Raw genomic sequence first — 20,234 nt, 5'->3', positions numbered from 1 at the left:
AACCATTACCTCCCATTGTTATTTGCAACATGGTACTCCTTACTCATTCTGCCTAATTAAGATATAATTTTGACATACTTATCCTCCTAGAAGAAATTTATCCACAAGAGGATTATAGTTAAAAATCTATTCTTTCCTCATAGTAAATGTCATCTATACAAACGTGTGGCTTACATAAAATACACTATAGACTACAAAAAAGTTAATACATGTAATATTTCCATATGTACACTGATTGAGGCCCTGAGATATGGATTGGGATAGTTTGATTCAATTGGGGAAAATTTTTAGTAAAAATTTATCTTTAAGTCTTGAAAATTAGATGCAACAAAATTGGAAGGAAGAGATGGGCTAATTAAGGACTGGGGACAGGCTGGCAGATGTGAATAACAGTGTGAAGTGAAAAAGAGAGAACTGAATACAAAGCATAGCACGGGGGTTTCACTGACCAATGCAATGACGGATTTGAGTGAAAGAGTGTGAACAGCACAACCACATGACCACAGAGACACATCTAGTAGGGTCACGAATCTTGCATTTACTCAAGGGACAACTTTGAAGACAGTTTTTGAGAAATAAATTTCCCATACATATTCAACCAATTTGTATTTATATAAGGTGTTATGGTCTAGAATTTTGGCTGTTTAAACTATTGCCTAGCAGGAACTAGGGATGTCAGCATCATGTGGCAAAGAATAAGAAATGGCAGAATCTGTGGCCACACCATTGATGTACTGAATGGGAGTCTGCATTTTAACAAGATTTCCAGGTTAGTTTTGAGAAGCATTGTGGCTGTGTTCCAATCTGATTTGGTTATTTCCTTATCATGTAAATTTAGACAAATCCTTTCATCTCTAAGCCTAAATTGCACATCTCCAAAGTTGGGAGAAAACTCTGCCATGCTGATTCAGGGGATTTGTAGAAGGATCAAATGAAACAAACCATGTGAAAGCGCTTTGAAAGCTGTAAAGCATCATTAGACATCTCCCCTGAAATGGCCATCTGCATCCAGGAGAAATTCAGCTGTCTCCACTGTCCCTGTACACAAAGGAAGGCTCAGGGAAGCATCTCAATTAGTAAAACAAATGTCTAGGTTTATTACAGAGTCAGGGAGCTGGATTATCCCAGGAGATTCACAGGGTGATGCCTGACCCAGCTGCTCTCCAAACTAAACCCATCGTAGGAGCACACCTGTCCCCACTCTGCGATGTTCCTGTTGACTCCCTCACACTCTATCAGTGGAGGATGGCAGGGAAGCTGAGGAAATAGGACGAACTGGGAGCTGGGATTCCATGAGGGCTAACATGTCAAGTAAAAGGTTACAGGCTCTAGACGCTCTCCAACAGTGACAGCAAAGTGTCCCATAGCAGATCTCTCCACCCCAATGATAACTATCACCTTGGAACTTTCTAGCCCAGGAAACCACCCTATAAATAAAGTTTCCAAGTTATTAAAAGTTAACATATCACTTTCGCAAAATTTGTGTTTTACAGGATCCTGCCCCTGAAGATGTTTAAGGAAAAGGGTTCTGAGGTCAGGTGAGTTCAGCAGAATCCTATTTAACTTTGCCTAATCACGAGTTTTCCAAACATTTATTTGACTGCAGAACATTCTCCTGTAGTCTTGTTTATTAATACACTGCAGTTTAAGCAGCAGTCCCACTAAGAATACATTTTGGAAATCACTGTCTTTTATGGTTATGAGATCTAATATAATCTCAGTAAACACAGTAGAGCACAGCATAGCATGTGTTTGTGGAAGCCTACCGTTCTGGGCCTGAAACTTCTTGTCCACAGAAACTGTTTTTTACTGTTCAACATTTAGTGCAGTGCAAGGCACTTAGCCATCTCTCAGTAAATGTTTGTTACATTTTTAAATATCAAAATAGCATTTATTTATTTTTTCCGTGAGAAAAGACTTCTTTACACCAACAGGACAAAGAGAGTCCTTAAAGGGGTTTTGTGTGGTGGATATACATATATATATATATACACACACACATATATATGTGTGTGTATATATATATATTCCTTTTTTGTTTTTTTTCTTTTTTCCTTTTTTTTTTTTTTTTTTTTGATACACTGTCTCACTCTGTCATCCAGGCTGGCTGCAGAGAAGTGGTTCTATCTTGGCTCACTGTAGCCTTGGCCTCCCTAGGCTCAAGTGATCCTTCTACCTCAGGCTCTCAAATAGCTGGGACTACAGGCACATGTCACCACAGCTGGTTAATTTTTTTGTATTTTTGTAAATATGGTGTCTCATCATGTTGCCCAGGCTGGTCTCGAACTCCTGGACTCGAGCAATCCTCCCATCTCAGCCTTCCAAAATGGATCTATATATTCAAATAACTTATTTGAGCTGATTATCTGCTACCACAAGTAATAAATAGGGAAAGGCAACCCTAAAAAAATTATGCATAATAATACCGTTAACTTGGTCTTCTCCTGTATCATAGTTTCTAAACATTTGGAAAATATCATGTTTCAGTATGTCTAAAGAACCAGAAATTACCTTTTTTATTTTTTTAAAGGCAAGAGCCAGTGTTGTTCTCTATAAAACAGTGTAGGAGTTGAATTGTGAACAGAACAGTCTACAGGGACTTGGACTCAGTATTCAAAGTTTATAGTCCTTAGTTATCAAACTGCTGGTAAAGTAGAAAAATACATCCAAGGGGGCTCGATTGTTCTAAATCATGGCTGTTTGGCACCATGTCCTTGGCCCCTACTCTATGTCCTGAGAGGCATTTCGAATCTGCAAAGCTACCAGAAAACAGGAAGTAGGGGTGAGTGGGGAGGAGAAATGCGCCTTCTAAATTGAAAAAGGAAACATGGATGCTGACGTTAACAAAGTTTCTTCAAGGAGAGAGCCCTAGGTAAGCAAGCGTAACTTTGAAGTGACCCACAAACATCTCCCTTTAAAGAACGTTCTCCGTCTCACCCAGATTGTATTTCCCATAACGGGAAATAAAAGCCCTTTGGGTTCTGCTAAAGTGAATGATTTTCCACAGTCACAAGACTAAGTGTCTAAATATTCCTAGCAAGCTCATGTATTTATTGAATCCTGCTTTTCGAGCTTTTTTCAAACCTTGGTCTTAGAAGAATGAGAGAAATATAACCTGGAAGTAAAAGTCCAGGTTTTCTTGGGCTCAGGAAGGGATTTAACATAAATTACTCTATTAGCAAAATGTCCTTTGTTACAGCCCCAAGGAAAAAAGAAGTCACCATGGACAAAGGGTTTTCTAAAATGCTGTTCCAAGAATCCTACTGGTGTCTCACTGAATCTCAAGGACTGCTATTCCATTGTAGTGCCCCACTCTCATTTGTTTAACTTTCTGCTATATTATTTTCAAATGTTCCCATGATGCTGTGAATAAGTAAACAATATTATCTTAAGTCTCCAATTCAGATTTAGTCTTTTCTTATTATCTTTACATATGACATCAGACTTTACACACTGTATTTAGGAAGGCATTTATATAGAGATATATACAATACACTTTTACATAAAATCTTTCAAACAATGGTGATGAGCACCAGCTTTCAATTTATAGATGTAGCTATTATTACTATATTATTCATTTAAGACAAATACCAACTAATGAGAAAAAAATCCAAAAGAGCCTCTGTAACACAGGCATTAAGAGCATTCAGATCTGGGAAAGATAATTAATCTCTTGAAACTCACAAAGTGGAGACAATATCAGAGCCGACAGCACAGAGAGGTGTAAGAATTACAAGAGGATGTATTTAAAATACTTGGCCTCCTGGGCGTGGTGGCTCACGCCTATAATCCCAACACTTTGGGAGGCCGAGGAGGGTGGATCACTTGAGGTCAGGAGTTCGAAACCAGCCTGCCCAACATGTTGAAACCCCGCCTCTACTAAAAATACAAAAAATTAGCCAGGCATGATGGTGCGTGCCTGTAATCCCAGCTACTCTGGAGGCTGAGGTGGGAGGACTGCTTGAGTCCTGGAGGCAAAGGTTACAGTGAGCCGAGATCGTGCGACACTGCACTCCAGACTGGGTGACAGAGAGAGACTCCATCTCTACGGTAAAATAAAATAAAATACTTAGCCTTATAAATGCTAGCTACTATTATCTATGCCGCTGTTGTTTTTATACCTTTATTATTATTAAAGCCCTTAAAATTGAAATGATTTTTAGTGTACCTCTTAAGATTGCTATTCAATAGACATTCTACCAATGCCAAATATGAGGAAGCAGTGGAACAAAGCTAATGTCACAGCCTATATTAGAAGTATGAACAAGGTTTTCTGAGTTCTCAGCCTATTCCTTTCTAATCTGTTCTTAGAACTTAGCCAACACTGAAAAGCCAGCACTTCTGAATGAAGGTAAAGGAATCTACCAAAAAGTAGGTTACACCAGTTTCCTAGGAACCAAAGTTACGTGAGCCGTTCATATATGAATTGGATTCATCTAATCCATTCAGTTTGAATTTGAGTATTTACGTTAAAATTCATGAAAAATACAAAAGCATTATATATATTGCAAACTTATATTCACCATATGTTGTTGTTAATGCTCAAGCAGGAGCAAAAGAAAAAGAAAAAAAAGTACAAAGGAAAAATGTGTATATTTCCCCCATAAGTAATTTTTGCTTCATTCTGCTTTGTGCTTGAAAAATCATATGAAAATATCAACAATATTCCTATTTTAAAACCCTCTCATTTTGTTTTGTTTTTGTATAGCATTTATAGATTCTGGAGGCTGAGCGCAGGGGCTCACACCTATAATCCCAGCACTTTGGGGGGCTGAGGCCGGTGGATCACCTGAGGTCAGGCCAGGAGTTCAAGACCAGCCTGGCCAACATGGTGAAACCTCGTCTCTACTAAAAATACAAAAAATTTATCCGGGTGTAGTGGCGGGCACCTGTGATCCTAGCTACTCGGGAGGCTGAGGCAGGAGAATTGCTTGAATCCAGGAGTTAGAGGTTGCAGTGAGCAGAGATTGTGCCATAGCACTCCAGCATGGGTGACAAGAGTGAAACTCCATCTCAAAAAAACAAAAACAAAAACACAAATAACTTTCTGAGAGACTTTCACTTTCATATTTTATATTTGATGGATTTTCCCCAAGATTTTAGACCAAATATCAAATCTTCCATATAGTACACAAACCTGGCACATAATGGGCTCTCAAGATACATATTTGTTAAATTAAAGAATAGCAATTTATTGTGAAAGTGCCTATGCCTACACACAATAGGCCCTTAATAATAAATGATTTTTGAATCTGAATGTTATTCTTTGTCTACCAAAATGACAACAGAAAGATTATAACACGGTTGACCATCAGTCAAGTGGAAAACCTTCTAGACCCCATCTACTTATCTGCTGTAATGGTCAGGTTCCTGAGTACTGTAGGGAGCTCTTGAAGGGCAAATCAGATGAAGTGGGCCTAACAGTGTTTCTTTGGTGTGGAATGGTCCATAAAGACTTCCTTGAAACCTCACTTTGAAATACACTGCCCCACCATCCTCATGATAACTTTCTATTGATCAGTCTTTGAGCCATAGGCTGAAGTACAGTATAAAGGGTGATATTTCTTACCCCTATTACATATGACGTAATATCTTTTGGCTAGAGACAAAAGTTATATCAGATATATTTAGAGAAAATGTATGCAATGAGAGTGATTAATGTATCATGACTTACAGATATCATGCCTAATACATTTATTAGCTATCTTTACATGTTTTTGAAAGTTCTAATGTTGGAATGAACAACACATTGACCAAGAGCTAAACACTAATGTGAAAACTGAGCAGTGCTGGAGATAGCCAGAGGGCATGGGATTGTGAAAGACTAAAGAAAAGATGGATGAGAAATATGAATACAAAGAAGTTATTAGAAAAGTGGGATCAAACCCAGAAGAGAGGACGGCAAAAGTCAGAGGAATACCTAACTAAGAAATCGGAGTATCAGAAGGCTTCAGTTATGCTGAACTGGAGAGTTAACCTTGTTCCCTACAAACTATGCGTATCTATACCGGGCTGAAACTATCCTAAATTGGTAGGTATAGTGGGCCTTGATTACAGCAAAACTCTTAATAAAGTCTTTAAAGATAAATTTGTAGATGAAATAAATATCACAAAGCATAATCGTTTTCTAAGACTTATCCTATTGCCTTATATATGTATAGCAGACACTTATATGGAAAGAATGAGGACTGTGATCTGGGGAATACCACATTAAATGAATTCATAGCTGACTAATAGCATATTTATTAATCACTGCTTTACTATCATCTCTAATGAGAGTTATTGGAAGACAGAGATCATGTAATACTATCTTTTCAACCCTGGTCTGAGCAAAGGGCCTAAATATCCAATAAATATCTGCCAATCAACTGAACCTGGAGGGAGATAACTAGCAGCTTATCTCAGAACACAGATGTTCAACTTTTTCATCTGTGATTTGAATGAATACCTAAGAGGTTTCAAGCAAATTAAATGTGTGGATAACACAAAAGCTTAAAGGACAAGGTGCTTTAAATACTTGATTGATCAAGAGGCCACCACCACTCATCTTAAATACAGCAGTTAACGGGAACTATAGCAGCAATAGTTATTGAGCATTTATATGAAGTCAGCACCATTAGTAACAACTAGATGCAAAGGTAAATTGAGGGAAAACCATGTTGCCTGCCCTCAAATGAGATTATTTCATTTTTTTCTCTGAATGCCATTTAAATAAGTAATAAAAATTTAAAATGTAGTGTAAGTCCTTGGAAATACATAATATATGTAATTAACTCTGATTTAAATTTCAGATGAATTTGATCAAACACTGAGAAAAGGTTTGAAATGTTAATAAAAACAGGAGCATGAAACTTTAATTTTTTTTAATTAAACTGCTCCTTTTTAGGAGCAGTTTCATGGAAGTGCCCAAAAATAATTTTGCAAAAAGTAATATTTTTTGAGTGGCCACCAGACAAAATTGTTGAGTGACCATCGAATAAGAAAAACTGATTGTTCCCCAGTGTTGTTAGAAAACAAAATTATAGCATTAATAGGTTTTGAAATAGGCCCTTGCCTGGACTAAAATTTGGCCCAAATAGGATACAGGGTCCTTCTGGCACACTTTGAGCTTGGGATAGAGCCATAGAAACTGAGAGACACTACCTTACATTTGGAAGCAGTTCTACTTTCTTAGCGAGAGGATCACAGGAAACTTCTGTACCTGGAGGGCAGTGGAGATCAAGATGTGGGAGCCCGGGTTTCTGACTGACCTTTCATCAAAGGGTACCCATTTCACAGTGGTAAACATAATGGTCTTAGCTTCCCCTTTCTTTGATTTCAAAGGTTTATTTCCTGCCATCTCCCACAAAATAAAAAGACCAAATCAGAGGTAAATTTCTGTATTAGAAATGGAAACTTCTGACATAAGCAGAAATGTGCAGAGAGTCATATTTCTGACTATGTAATTTTACCCTCTGTTTTCAGGAAGAAATTTAGAATTTTCTTCTCCAAACTCATAATTTTTCTAGTACATTGTCATCTCAAAGTGACAGCAACTTGAAGGGATAAAAATTTGAGGGAAGGAAAATTAAAACATCACTTTCAAAGAAAACAGATTGCCATGGAGTAGTTCTGAGGAGTTCAGAAAGGCGGTCCAGTGACAAGCATGTTGCCAGATCATTTGCCAAAATGTTGACATGAGAGTTCCCTGAAAACTCTTACGTTTCCAAAAATTTCAGTGAGGAAATTGCTAAAAGAATAAACAATCAGTTCAATTGCATACAGGGAAGAATAAGGTCTACGTCCAACATGCATATTCTCTGTTTATAGCTGGGAATAATTTAAATTACTTTCCTAGCATTCCTTTTCTCTTTTCAAGTATAAACTAACTCAAAAATTAAGTAAAAAATTGATGATCTAGCAATGTTTCTCTGGCTGCCATACAGTATGGGCAATGAGTTCTAGACTCCAATTTATTGGTTTGTCAGAAAGTTTGGTTATTTTCATCAATTTAGCTTTACATTTAACATTCCTCTGCTTAATTGAAACCATGCGGACACATTTGGTTAGCATGACATTCCTACAAAAGTAAAAAGGGCACTTTGTCTCAAATTCTGCACAGTTTACCAGTAAGTTATATTTTTCTTGCAGTAACAATTAAACACACACTTTGCACTTTATAGCAAGTCCTTCCTAATCCCTATTATCAATAGGGATACAACTCAGGTTTGACAAATATCCAGTCAGCTTGGTGGGGGAAAGGGCATTATCCATAATTTTGTTTTAATAATTGAATAAATGGTCTTCCGGGGACTGATCCCAGGGTTTTAAAACATGAACTGTGGAAAATTATGACCATTTTAGGAGCTCACTTAACCTCCTTTCTCTATTTCTTGTCCTCCCGGGATCCTGCTCTAAGTGCTGGCAAAAGGTTGAGATCTGAGGGGTAAACTAGTAAGTGCTACAATTGATTACTGCCTGTTCTTCTTCTTTCTTTTCCAATCCCATTGTGGAAAATGACTCTGGATGGGTTTATGAAGTGAGTTTAGTGAGAAACAGGTTTCTAGGATTTGTACTTTCTCTGCTTTGGCAAAGTAACTCCAAATAAGCCCAAGATGCACAGCAGGATAGCTTGTATAGCTAACATACAATGTTTTGAGATTGACTGACACTTAAAAAAAATGTTCAATCTCCTTTTCCTGTTAAAAACTAATGCAAAGAATAAGGTGGAAACACGAGAGGAAGTATGATCAAAAGGATGAATAAAAAGGATCCCTCAGAGACAATGACAAGCTGAGTCAAATTACAATCACTCCACACTATCCACAGAAGTTGGAATTGGCCTCTGGTATCTACCGTAGGCCCACTGCCAGAGACAGAGCTCTCATTCTTTAGCACATATGAACTGAGTGCTTACTCCATACTACTCCCCTAGACACTACTGCTACACATTTGTAGCCACAGGGAGATGAATTAGACAGATAGAGTTACCCACCTGCTTCCTCTGCATTGTTGGGTGCCAGTGTGACCAAGTACTGAAACCAGAGCACAGTCACCATGACCATCATGTCAGAGGCTGAAGCAGGGAGGTCACACACCAGCCATGAAGGAAGACAGTTCGCCTGAGTGGCTGACCAGGTCCAGAGAGGGCCAGACGCCAGTAAGGAGGGAAAGAGTCAGGAAAAGTGCCAAGGGCAATAGTAAGGATTCGTGACAGGCCACCAAGCTAGCAGTTCTTGCCAGGGAGCTCATAGGCTGCCTCCTGCCCCTGGCTTGTTCGCCCTCATCCCTTTGCACAAAACCAGAGATCTTTAGCGCATAAGTTTGATCCTGCCACCCCATTCGTAAAACACATTAAGTGAGTTCTCATTCATTACACTGAAGGTAAAATAAAAACCTACTGTTTACAATGCCTTTGTAATTAGGTTTTTCTGTCTTTTGCTGCCATCCACCCTTGACTTAATACTCCAACCATTCTGAATGTTTCTACCTTAACTTATGTGCCTTTGCCCATGCTGTTCCCTTTGAAAAGAATAATCCTCTACTCCATCCTGCTCTCTTCACCTCCTTGCCTAAAGCTGTTATAATTCCAGGTCTTGGCTAAATGTTACTTCTTCCAGATAACCTCTTCTGTCCCTCTAAATCAGAGCTTCTAGGAGAGCAGCCTTGCAATCAATGCATGTTTAAAATACTTCTGGGCCCACTCCACATTAACTGAATCATAATCTCTGGGACTGGGGCCCAAGAATTGCACTTTTAGCAAGCATTCCATTTATACTGAGGCACATGTAATGTTTCAAGACCACTGACTTAAACTTTGAGATGATATGAAAAATATTAAACAACCCATACAGTACAGTCACCAACCAATCAAAATGGACACAGTGACCAATCAGGACAGATGCCATAACCAATCAAAATGGACTCTGGCTGTTGATCTCCAATATGTACTAGTATGCACTAACAATAGTCAGCTGCTCCTATGCCATGTTTCATTCCATTCTACCCTTTCTCTGAGCCGGAATATACTGGCTGATTTTTATTTAGCACTTCTTTCCTGCATCACCCCAATTAACTTTCAAGATAATCCTACTGTTATTATTTTTATTTTACAGAGGGCAAAACTGGCACAGATGTGTTAAGTAACTTGCCCAAGGTCACACAGGCAGTGTGTGCATTAGAGTTTAAATGCAGCCTGGCTCCAGAAGCCTATCCTACACTACACCTAGCATGGTATGTCTAAGGCTGCATTTTAATTTCCAGTCCAGATGTCTGACTTCTCCAGTTCACTGTGATCTTTCTGGGGGTAAAACCTAGGACTTAATAGGTGGTCAGTAAATATTTGGAGAGTGAACGAGATCAACTAATCCAGTGTAGGATCAAGAGGAGTAGAGGAGTAGAAGGCTGACTGACTTCTTGGACTATCTCCTGGAGTTCTGAAGCTATCTTATTTTTATTTATTTATTTTTTTGAGACAGAGTCTCACACTGTCGTGCAGGCTGGAGTGCAGCGGCATGATCTTGACTCACTGCAAGCGCCACCTCCCAGGTTCACGCCATTCTCCTACTTCAGCCTCCCAAGTAGCTGGGACAACAGGGGCCCACTGCCAAGCCCGGCTAATTTTTTTTTTTTTTTTTTTTTTTTGTATTTTTAGTAGAGACAGGGTTTCACTGTTTTGGCCAGGATGGTCTTGATCTCCTGACCTCATGATCTACCTGCCTCGGTCTCCCAAAGTGCTGAGATTACAGGCGTGAGCCACGGCACCCGGTCATTAAGCTATCTTTTAAAGGACTTCAAGGAAAAGGAGCTTGGGATGTTGCAGGAATGAAGATATAGGAACTATCTGAGGCCACTGAAATCCATGAACCTAAAAAGCACAAGCTGTAGAATTTGCTTTCCTGCCCTAAACAGTTTTATCCAGAGTGATAAAAAAAATGAAACTGACATACATACCATTGACCAGTAAAACCATGCCAGAAAGGTTACAATCAACAGAGAAGTACCAGGCCTCAACGGTCCATGGAATTAATTTCTTGGAAAAATCTCTCCAGAATGCCTGTTGGGGAGCCAGATAGAGCCCACAGCCTCAGTATCAACACCAGCTGCGTCATGTAGATCCACTGCACAAAATCAAACACTCGACGTCTTTCTCCAAAACATAAAGTCAATTACTTCTCTCAAGTTGGAGCACTGTGGTTGTCACTTACACAGCCTTATCCTTCTGAAATGTGGCCCCATCATGAACTTTCCGTAACTGCTGCAACACAGCACTCCCTCCTTCTGGTCTTCTTACCTTCACGAGGCCTTTGTCAACCTCCCCTGCATTTCTCCCCAAAGTCTCCCCAACTCCAGTTTTACTACTTTCCAGGCCAAACTGCACTTCTGCTAGACAAACAATCTTCCTAAAACCCTCTAGAAGGGAGGCAACACTTTACTTCTACCCTCCTACGGCTTCTGGTGGCTTCTGGTGGGCCCTGAGAATTAAGTCAACATAAGACAGATTAACAGGAGAAAAGCATACAGGAAAATGAAGACCCAAAGAGGTGGCACAGCCTAAGTGCTTGTATACTAGGTTGGACACAGAGAGGCAGTTGTAGAAAAGTCACTAAAATATATGGAATGTCTTTGTCCATTTGCAATGCTATAAAGAAATACCTGTGGCTGGGTAATTTATAAAGGAGGTGTATTTAGCTCATCGCTATACAAGAAGCATAACACCAGTATTTGTTTCTGGTGAGGGCTCCGGGCTGCTTCCTCTCATGGTGGAGGGTAAAGGGGAGCCCACGTGAGCAGAGAAGAGATCCCAGGGTGAAAGAGCAGAAACAAGAGTGAGAGACAGACAGAGAGGAGGAGGACATGCTAGGCCCTGGAACTAGTAGAGTGAGAACTGACCGACCCCCCCACACTGCCATCCTCCTACCCAGGGACAGATTGATCTGTTCATGAGGGATCCACCTCCATGACCTCAAACACCTCCCATTAGGCCCCACTTCCAACACTGGAAATCAAGTTTCTACATGAAGTTTGGAGGCTTGTGTATCCAAACTAGAGCATGAGAGGACCAAAGAAAGATAAGAATCGCTTTAACAAGATCTGTGTGTGCAGAATTCTCTCAGTCTTGACTCCCTATCTCTGGTGATAAGAATGTTTCTTACCTCCAGAATGAGCATCTTTCACATGAGGGATTTATCACCTACTTTTAGGAAGAAAAGGGGAAGTCAGTGAGCCCTTCTTGCACCTTCTGTTATTCAAGTGCCTTTAGTTCAAAATCATCCTTATGCCAAGTTGCATATTTGGGAGTGGCATATTCTGCTACCCTTCACCTCCTTTCACCAACATGCTATACTTTATACATCAATCCTAAAGTCAATAGCTCACCATTACCCTCAGTGTAAAGCTTATACTCCTCACATTGACTTTCAAAGTTCTTATATTATTTCTGCCTTCCACCAAACACGTCTGTTCAAAGCTGCCCCTGAGACTTCTCAACGTAAGCCAAAGTCCTTCACCCTCTCCCTAATGTCACTTCTATGACATCAGGGAACACAAAAGCATCTCTCTGAATACCTATTTCCTCTCCCTGAAGAAGGTCCAGTTAGTGATGCTTCTTCCATAGAAACCCCTTGATCACTCAAGACCATGTAGTCCTCTCCCTGATCTGAAATCACGTAACACTCATCTTTTGAACTGTCCCTTTTAACATTGAGTATACACTGATTGATTTGTAGTTGAGCTGCCCACACTCAGCACAGCACAGTCCAGTGCTGCCCGGGGGCATGATACTTGATGAGTGCACTTTAACTTATAATAGGTTCAAGTCCTTTGTCTTAGTGACTCCTTGCTACCTTAAAAAGTATTCAGATATTTGGCCAGACACAGTGGCTCACACTGGTAATCTCAGCACTTTGGGAGGCCAAGGTGGGCAGATCACGAGGTCAGGAGTTTGAGACCAGCCTGGCCAACATGGTGAAACCTTGTCTCTACTAAAGATACAAACAATTAGCCAGGAGTGGTGACACGCACCAATAATCCCAGCTACTCGGGAAGCTGAGGCAGGAGAATCGCTTGAACCAGGGAGGCAGAAGTTGCAGTGCGCCAAGACCGCACCACTGCACTGCAGCCTGGGCGACAGGGCAAGACTCAGTCTCAAAAAAAAAGTATTCAGATATTTGGAGAAATCTGACAATATTTATTTACTAAAATTCTTCTAATTAAAAGTGGCATCTTGGCATCCAACTCAAGAAAGAAGTCCAGAAATCAGTGCACAGAAGGATGCTCTGATAGATCTCCAGGGTGGCAGTGGGACACGGAAGGAGAGGCACTACTAGTGGACCAGAACTAGAAGTATTGATAGTATTTAGAAGTCATTGTACATTCTTCCAATACCCTGAAAAAGCCACATTCTTTTCCTTTACATCCAAACCTCCAATGGTTCCCACATTATTAGCAAAGTTGTAAATCTTTGGGAATAGCTCCCGTTCTCTTTATTTACCTCATTTTCCTAAAGAAATGCTTGAAGGATGCAGCATTAATCCTGGACAGCTCCCATCTTAGTCTTAAGAGGTTTTCCATTGTTTTCTGTGCCTAGACTGGACCTGAACTACATCTTATCTCTGTTGGAACTTGGTGTCTTACAGTTGGTCCTCTCCTAGGGTGAAGGAACAATTAGGGAAAGGCAAGATTCAGGAAAATAAAACTTAGGATTCACTTCCCTAGCTGTACTTTAACCTGACAACGTATCAACTCTGGCTATAGCCCATTCCCAAGCCTCCCTCACACACCATCAGGTGACACCATCCCCACCATTTGCTCCCACTGAGATTTGGTCTACAAGGGAGGGAGCACAGCTGACCTAACTATCTAAATATAGAAACTAATAATTGAAATTAGTGCATGAAATTGGTATAAGCAAATATCAAAATTGTAGAAGTTTTGTTTTTAAGAATAGGTTGTGATGCTTTCAGAACTAGGAAGAGCAAAAGTGTAGAGTTCCAAGTGAATAATCCAACTGGATGAAAAGGGTGAAGTCTTGGAAGTAGTACTGTACACTGACTATCTGAAAAGGCTCACTTCGATAGCTGCAAGTTTTTCAGTCTGATTCTAAAGTATACATTTCCATTACAATCCCGTTGGCTATTTTTAATCAGTGACTTTTCATAGTAGAGTGAAAATCAATTAAATTTAGCCTATGCTTGAATTGCCATAATTTTTCTATCCCTGAACTAAATAAAAAACTTTCTATTACCCTGTGAATCAGAAAAACAAACAAACACACACAATGGTTGGAGGGACAGTGAACAAGAATCCTAAATGCCACTTTAACTCTCTGGTGACCACCCTTTCCTGTAATGTCTTCTGCCATCCAGGGCCTGCATATCAAGGTCTTCTGTGGCCTACACTTTACTATTTGATTATCTCTTTCCAGAAGATAATTCTATTTCCCATATACATTTAATACAGACATGCCATTTAAGAAGCAAGTAATTACAATAAAAAACATATATACATTCAGGGAGTGCTTAGACAACTCAAATTTCACTGGCTAGGGGTTTTTTGACAATGATAAACCACTAGACTTTTGCTTTTTTAGTTTACAAGGTCATTAGGCAAGTTGAGGGGAACTAGAGTCTACATGTGCAGTGGGGCACGTTTGAAGACCCTTATAATTTGTCAGGAATTAGACTCTTCTAAAGAAATATTTCACATTTATTAAGGATTTGATTCCCCCAAAGTCTTTCTGATTATATTACCCACTATAAGACTAAAATCTGAACAGTTTATCATTGTCAGTAGGTTTTCCCAAGAGAAATATATATATATTTTATAATATAAATATAATATATAGAGATATATAAATATATATAAATATAAATATATATATAAATATATATATATATATATATATAGAGAGAGAGAGAGAGAGAGAGAGAGAGAGAGAGAGAGAGAGAGAGAGAGGGTCTCACTCTATCACCCAGGTTAGAGTGTGGAGTACAGTGGCACAATATCTGCTCACTGCTGCCTCAACCTCCCCTGGTCAGGTGATCCTCCCACCTCAGCCACCTCAGCTGGGAGTACAGGTGCACCACCACATCCAGCTAATTTTTTGTTTGTAGAGAAGGAGTTTTATCATGTTGGCCAGGCTGATCTCAAACTCCTGGGCTCAAGCAATCCACCTGCCTCCGCCCCACAAAGTGCCAGGATTACAGGTGTGAGCCAATGAGCCACTGTGCTTGGCCCCAAGAGAACAATGGTTTTTTATTTGTTTGTTTGTTTGTTTTTGAGACAGAGTCTCACTCTGTCTCCCAGGCTGGAGTACAGTGGCATGATCTTGGCTCACTGCAACCTCCACTTCCCAAGCTCAAGTGATTCTCTACCCTCAGCCTCCTGGGTAACTGGGATTACAAGTGCCTGCTACCATGCCCAGCTAATTTTTGTATATTTTTTTTTAGCAGAGATGGGGTTTCACCATATTCGCCAGGCTAGTCTTGAACTCCTGACCTCAGGTGATCTGCCCGCAATTGGCCTTCCAAAGCGCTGGGATTGCAGATGTGAGTCACCTCACCTGGCCCGAAGAGAACAATCTTTATGGAAAATAATATCACACATTCATGTTGGTAACTTGGTTGTATTATCAAGATATCAGACGTATTAGAATTTCTAATTTCTAGGTTACCCATATTAGACAGAGGTACAGTTAAGTTTTTGCCAGTTCGAAATCCTAGATAGAGGAAAGAGGTTGGATTAAAAGATAAAAAGCAAGACTGTTTAAAATAGAAAATAAATACCTAATTAATTTATGAAAAATATGCCATTGCTGGGTGCAGTGGCTCATGCCTGCAATCCCAGCACTCTGGGAGGCCAAGGTGGGCAGATCACATGAGGTCAGAAGTTCGAGACCAGCCTGGCCAACCTGATAAATCCCCATCTCTACTAAAACTACAAAACTTAGCTGGGCCTGGTGGCGCATGCCTGTTATCCCAGCTACTCTGGAGGATCATGCCACTGCACTCCAGCCTGGGTGACAGAGTGAGACTCCAGTTTAAAAAAAGGAAAAAAGAAAAAGAAGCCATATACATTATTGCTACATTCAGTGTGTATTGATACTTAGATGAAAATTTTGCAAAAAAAAAAAAAAAAAGTGCTACATTTTTATTTGTGTTTTCACCCTGTCTAGTCAACTATGAGTTATAACATTTAAAAGGCTCATACATAATACACTTAAAAGTTTACTGTCTTGAAAATGTAACTCCCTTTGGGGAGTCTGGCATGGTGTTCTTGGATTCTTATCTTCACTGATATTTCATTAGGGTTATATCCATGAGTGAGGTCTTGGAAATCTGGTAACCAACCAATTTTTCATGGCATAATGTAACCAACTCCCTAGCAATATGGTGCTAAGACCAAGAAAGTGAAATTTGCTCCATTGTCTTTGCCTGTAGCTAAGAATTTCCCTTTAAAACGACCACAAAGCAAGACCCAAGCAGTTTAATAATCCTGATGAAAACAGAGTGAGCAAAAGTAATGAGCATAGACGGAGAGACTGGGAAAACCAGAACGGCAAGGAAGGAAGCAGACACAGAGGCAAAGACCATCAGTCACCAGCATGGACTTTATGCCGGGTTATGAACCAGGATATTGGGGAAAGAGAGTGGGGGTTGAGAATAGGAGCTGGGAGGAGGGGTTGTTTTTAATATAGTGTTTTTCCTTTTGGTTTTTTCTTTTAATCCTGTGGTGTTGAAAGCACAGCTTTCTCAAAGATGATCTGACCTACAGTCAACTTTATAAATCATTCTCCTAACCTCATAAGCTGAAGGTCTGCAAGGGAGATCTGTAATCAGCATGTAACCCATTCTCCTAACCACATACTTTTCAAAAAATAACATAACATAAACTGAAATAAAAATGTCTAATATCCTTATAGTCAATGCTAGAAAACAAGTTCCAAGATGTGGTGTTTTGTCTTTTACTCAGAAAACTTCATATACATCAACACTACTTGAAGCTATTACTTGTTAATTCAGGGATCAATATCTTGAACATGATCTCCACTGACATTTTCTAAAATCAATAGATGCAGAGTGCAAAGCAATGAGAATATTGTTAATAGTAGGGTTAACAATTGAGTTACCGCCTCAAAATTCAAAACTATGAAAATTCTGCTTTTAAAATTATAATTAATTTAATATGAAGTTTTCCAGTTATTTTGAACCATTCCTGTGTGTAATTGTGTCACATCAACCTACCAACTGACTAGTAAATAGGCTGGTTTCTGCATATCACTTATACAATCAAACATGGATCTGTAGGACAAGATGTAAAAAGCTAAGGTCGAGAGTAGCTCATTTGAGGTGCCACAAAAGTGCCAAAGGCTGTTAACAGCATAAAACAATAATCAAGGAAATATATAATAGGATTGCAAAAATAACAGTATGGTTCCAGATATAGGAAAGTTTTAATGTCACTATGTTCTGTGTCGGTCATAGCCCTTCCAGCTTGCTGTGGCTGCATCTGGGTATTATATTTTCAAATGGACAAAAGAAAATGAGACAGTGTCCAATGGAGGGCAATTGGTTTAGAAGCCAGGAACTATGAAGAAAAGCTCCAAAAACATTTGTCACAAAATCATTTATGTGACAACTTGGGAACGAAAAAGCGAAGGTCAAATATAACAGTGTATGTTAAAGGTTGAAGGAGTAGTCTAGTCTCTACAGCTTCAGAAAACACAAGTGCATAGTTTTGCTAATACTATGTTTTACTCAGTATAGAGCAAAAATGGAGTCGCAAAAAGCAATAGAGACAGCCAATCATTTACCTTGAGCATCAAGCAGGGACTGTGTGATCATGTGCCAAGGGGGATGATAAAAAGATTCGTGGCTGGGTGAGGTGGCTCACACCTGTAGTCCCAGCACTTTGGGAGGCCGAGGTCAGGAGTTCAAGACCAGTCTGGCCGACATGATGAAACTCCATCTCTACTAAAAATACAAAAATTAGCTGGGCGTGGTGGTGGGCGCCTGTAATCCCAGCTACTCAGAGAGTTGAAGCAGGAGAATCGCTTGAACCCGGGAGGTGGAGGCTACAGTGAGCCGAGATTGTGCCACTGCACTCTAGCCTGGGCAATAGAGCAAGACTACATCTCAAATAAATAAATAGATAAATATAAGATTATTTTCACCCAAAACTATGATTTCATAGATATCAGCGCATAATTCTTTTCCAAACATAACTTTTCATTTAAAACTTTTAGAGATCAAATCGACAGAAATCAGTTAAAAGCTTTAATTTAGCTCATGACAAAGATGCATAGTCATCCTTTAATATTCACTAAGTTTATGCTGGGCTTATGACAGTTTAGTGCACATTAAATATTGTTATAAATTATACACTCAAGATAAAATAATAAGAAAAAGCAGAAGAGTCAGACACCTCTTATATTACTAAACATGTTAATAATAGTTTAGTAATCATATTCCCTAGCAGGTGAAGACTATTACATGCAGTGTAACATGAGAAAAATGTTAAACATAAATAGTGGCACCAGAATTTGAAGTTGGCAGGGCTGATGCTATCACTAACATTTCATAGAAGATTTCCATAATGAAAAGGTCATAAATGGGCTTTGATTGGGCCACACACACGCACACATGCATGTGCACATACACAGGGATAACTCAGATTCCCTTGCCCCCAGACTCTCTTCTCCATGTCACTAATTAATCCATTTAGTCATCAATTATCTAAACACAAATTTATGTCCCCATTATAGGAGAGTATAACTCCCCTTTTAAACTGTTTCCTTGAGTTCTACATACTTTACATACTTTTCAAGCATTCACATCTTACTATATCAGGCTATAATTTTAATAAAATTTTCTTTTGTATTTAAGGAATTACTTGGTGGGAACTGATTAGAAGACTTTAACTTAAGTTCCTCTTGAAGGATTTTGTGTGTGTGTGTTTTTGCCAAAGTCCTTCTATTCTCTACAAATGATAATATTTCTTCATGCCCACACGTTAATAATTGCTCCTAAAGTTGGATGCATGTTGTGTAGACCCATAACAGTCATTCATGCTTAGGATCTATGTAGCATTTTCCATTTTTATCTATCCCCTTACCTTGATTAATTTTTCTTCCTAGCACTTAGCACTCCCTGACATTTTATAACAGGTCCACATTCGTATCAAAAACCCTTACGACCAGTTGTGTTTCAGAATTCAATTTAAAAAAAAATTTATAAAAGCTTTATGGCATACTCTCATCAGGGTCTGTGGCAGCTCTCCATGATCAAACATTAAAACTTCTTCAATGCGGTGCATGGATATTTCTACTAAGAGAGATAAATAAAGGCTACAAATATCTTCACCTTTTTTCAGGTCAAGTTTTGCTGCCAGATGAGTTCAAGTCAGGTCAGATTTTGCTGCCAAATGAGTTAGGAAATACCTTTTAGTTTAAAGAGCTTTTTGAGTTTCAGAATCACAGATAAGAGACACAGAAAATTACACTGATGCTGCTGATGTGGAGACCACAGTTTGAGAACTGCTGGCACACTTCATAAGCAATATTTATTTTACAAGACACATGTGAGTAATTATTTAAATTCCAGTGCCCTTCAAAAATAATTTGAGTTTGCCCATCTGTAAAAGCATGTCAGTGTTTCTATCCACTCTTTTCAATTTGATTTCCAATCCTAAAATGCATTTTCTTCTAGAGAAAAACAATAGATCTCTTCTCACTGCAAAGCTGATTGTAACTATGAAGCTAGCTTTTTTGAAATTAAGTGAAACTCATGTTTAGTATTGTCTCAGAGGCATCAAGGAACAGGTCTCCACAGAAAAGAAATTTCAGTATTCCTGTTTCCTCTGGATTTACTTGTGGCAGCTGCTTATTTTCTGGTAGCCAAAAGTCTTGAATTTCAAGTAACACAGAATAAACAATATAAGTCCATCTAAGCTTAAGGATCTAACAAAGTTTCTCCCTGTCCTGGCAGGAAATCTTTATTCACCAAAAACTTCATAGAATAATTTTGATTGCTCGTAACAGTGCAAAAGAGGAGCTACACAGCTTTATTTTTTAAACACTCAGATCAAAATTATCATTATAAAAAATATTTCAAATGTGGAAGATTTAAAAGTAAAGTCTTAGAAATCCATATCCTCCAAATTAATAGAATTACTTCTTTGGGCATAATTATACTTCAAAGAAAGTAAATGCCATTATTCACTTGCAAAGACAAGAAAATAAGTGTAAATCACTGTAA

The sequence above is a fragment of the Piliocolobus tephrosceles genome, chromosome 5, assembly GCF_002776525.5.
Source record: "Piliocolobus tephrosceles isolate RC106 chromosome 5, ASM277652v3, whole genome shotgun sequence".
In the NCBI taxonomy this organism is placed as follows: domain Eukaryota; kingdom Metazoa; phylum Chordata; class Mammalia; order Primates; family Cercopithecidae; genus Piliocolobus; species Piliocolobus tephrosceles.
The sequence above is the reverse complement of the archived record's forward strand: the minus strand, read 5'-3'. Positions refer to the sequence as shown.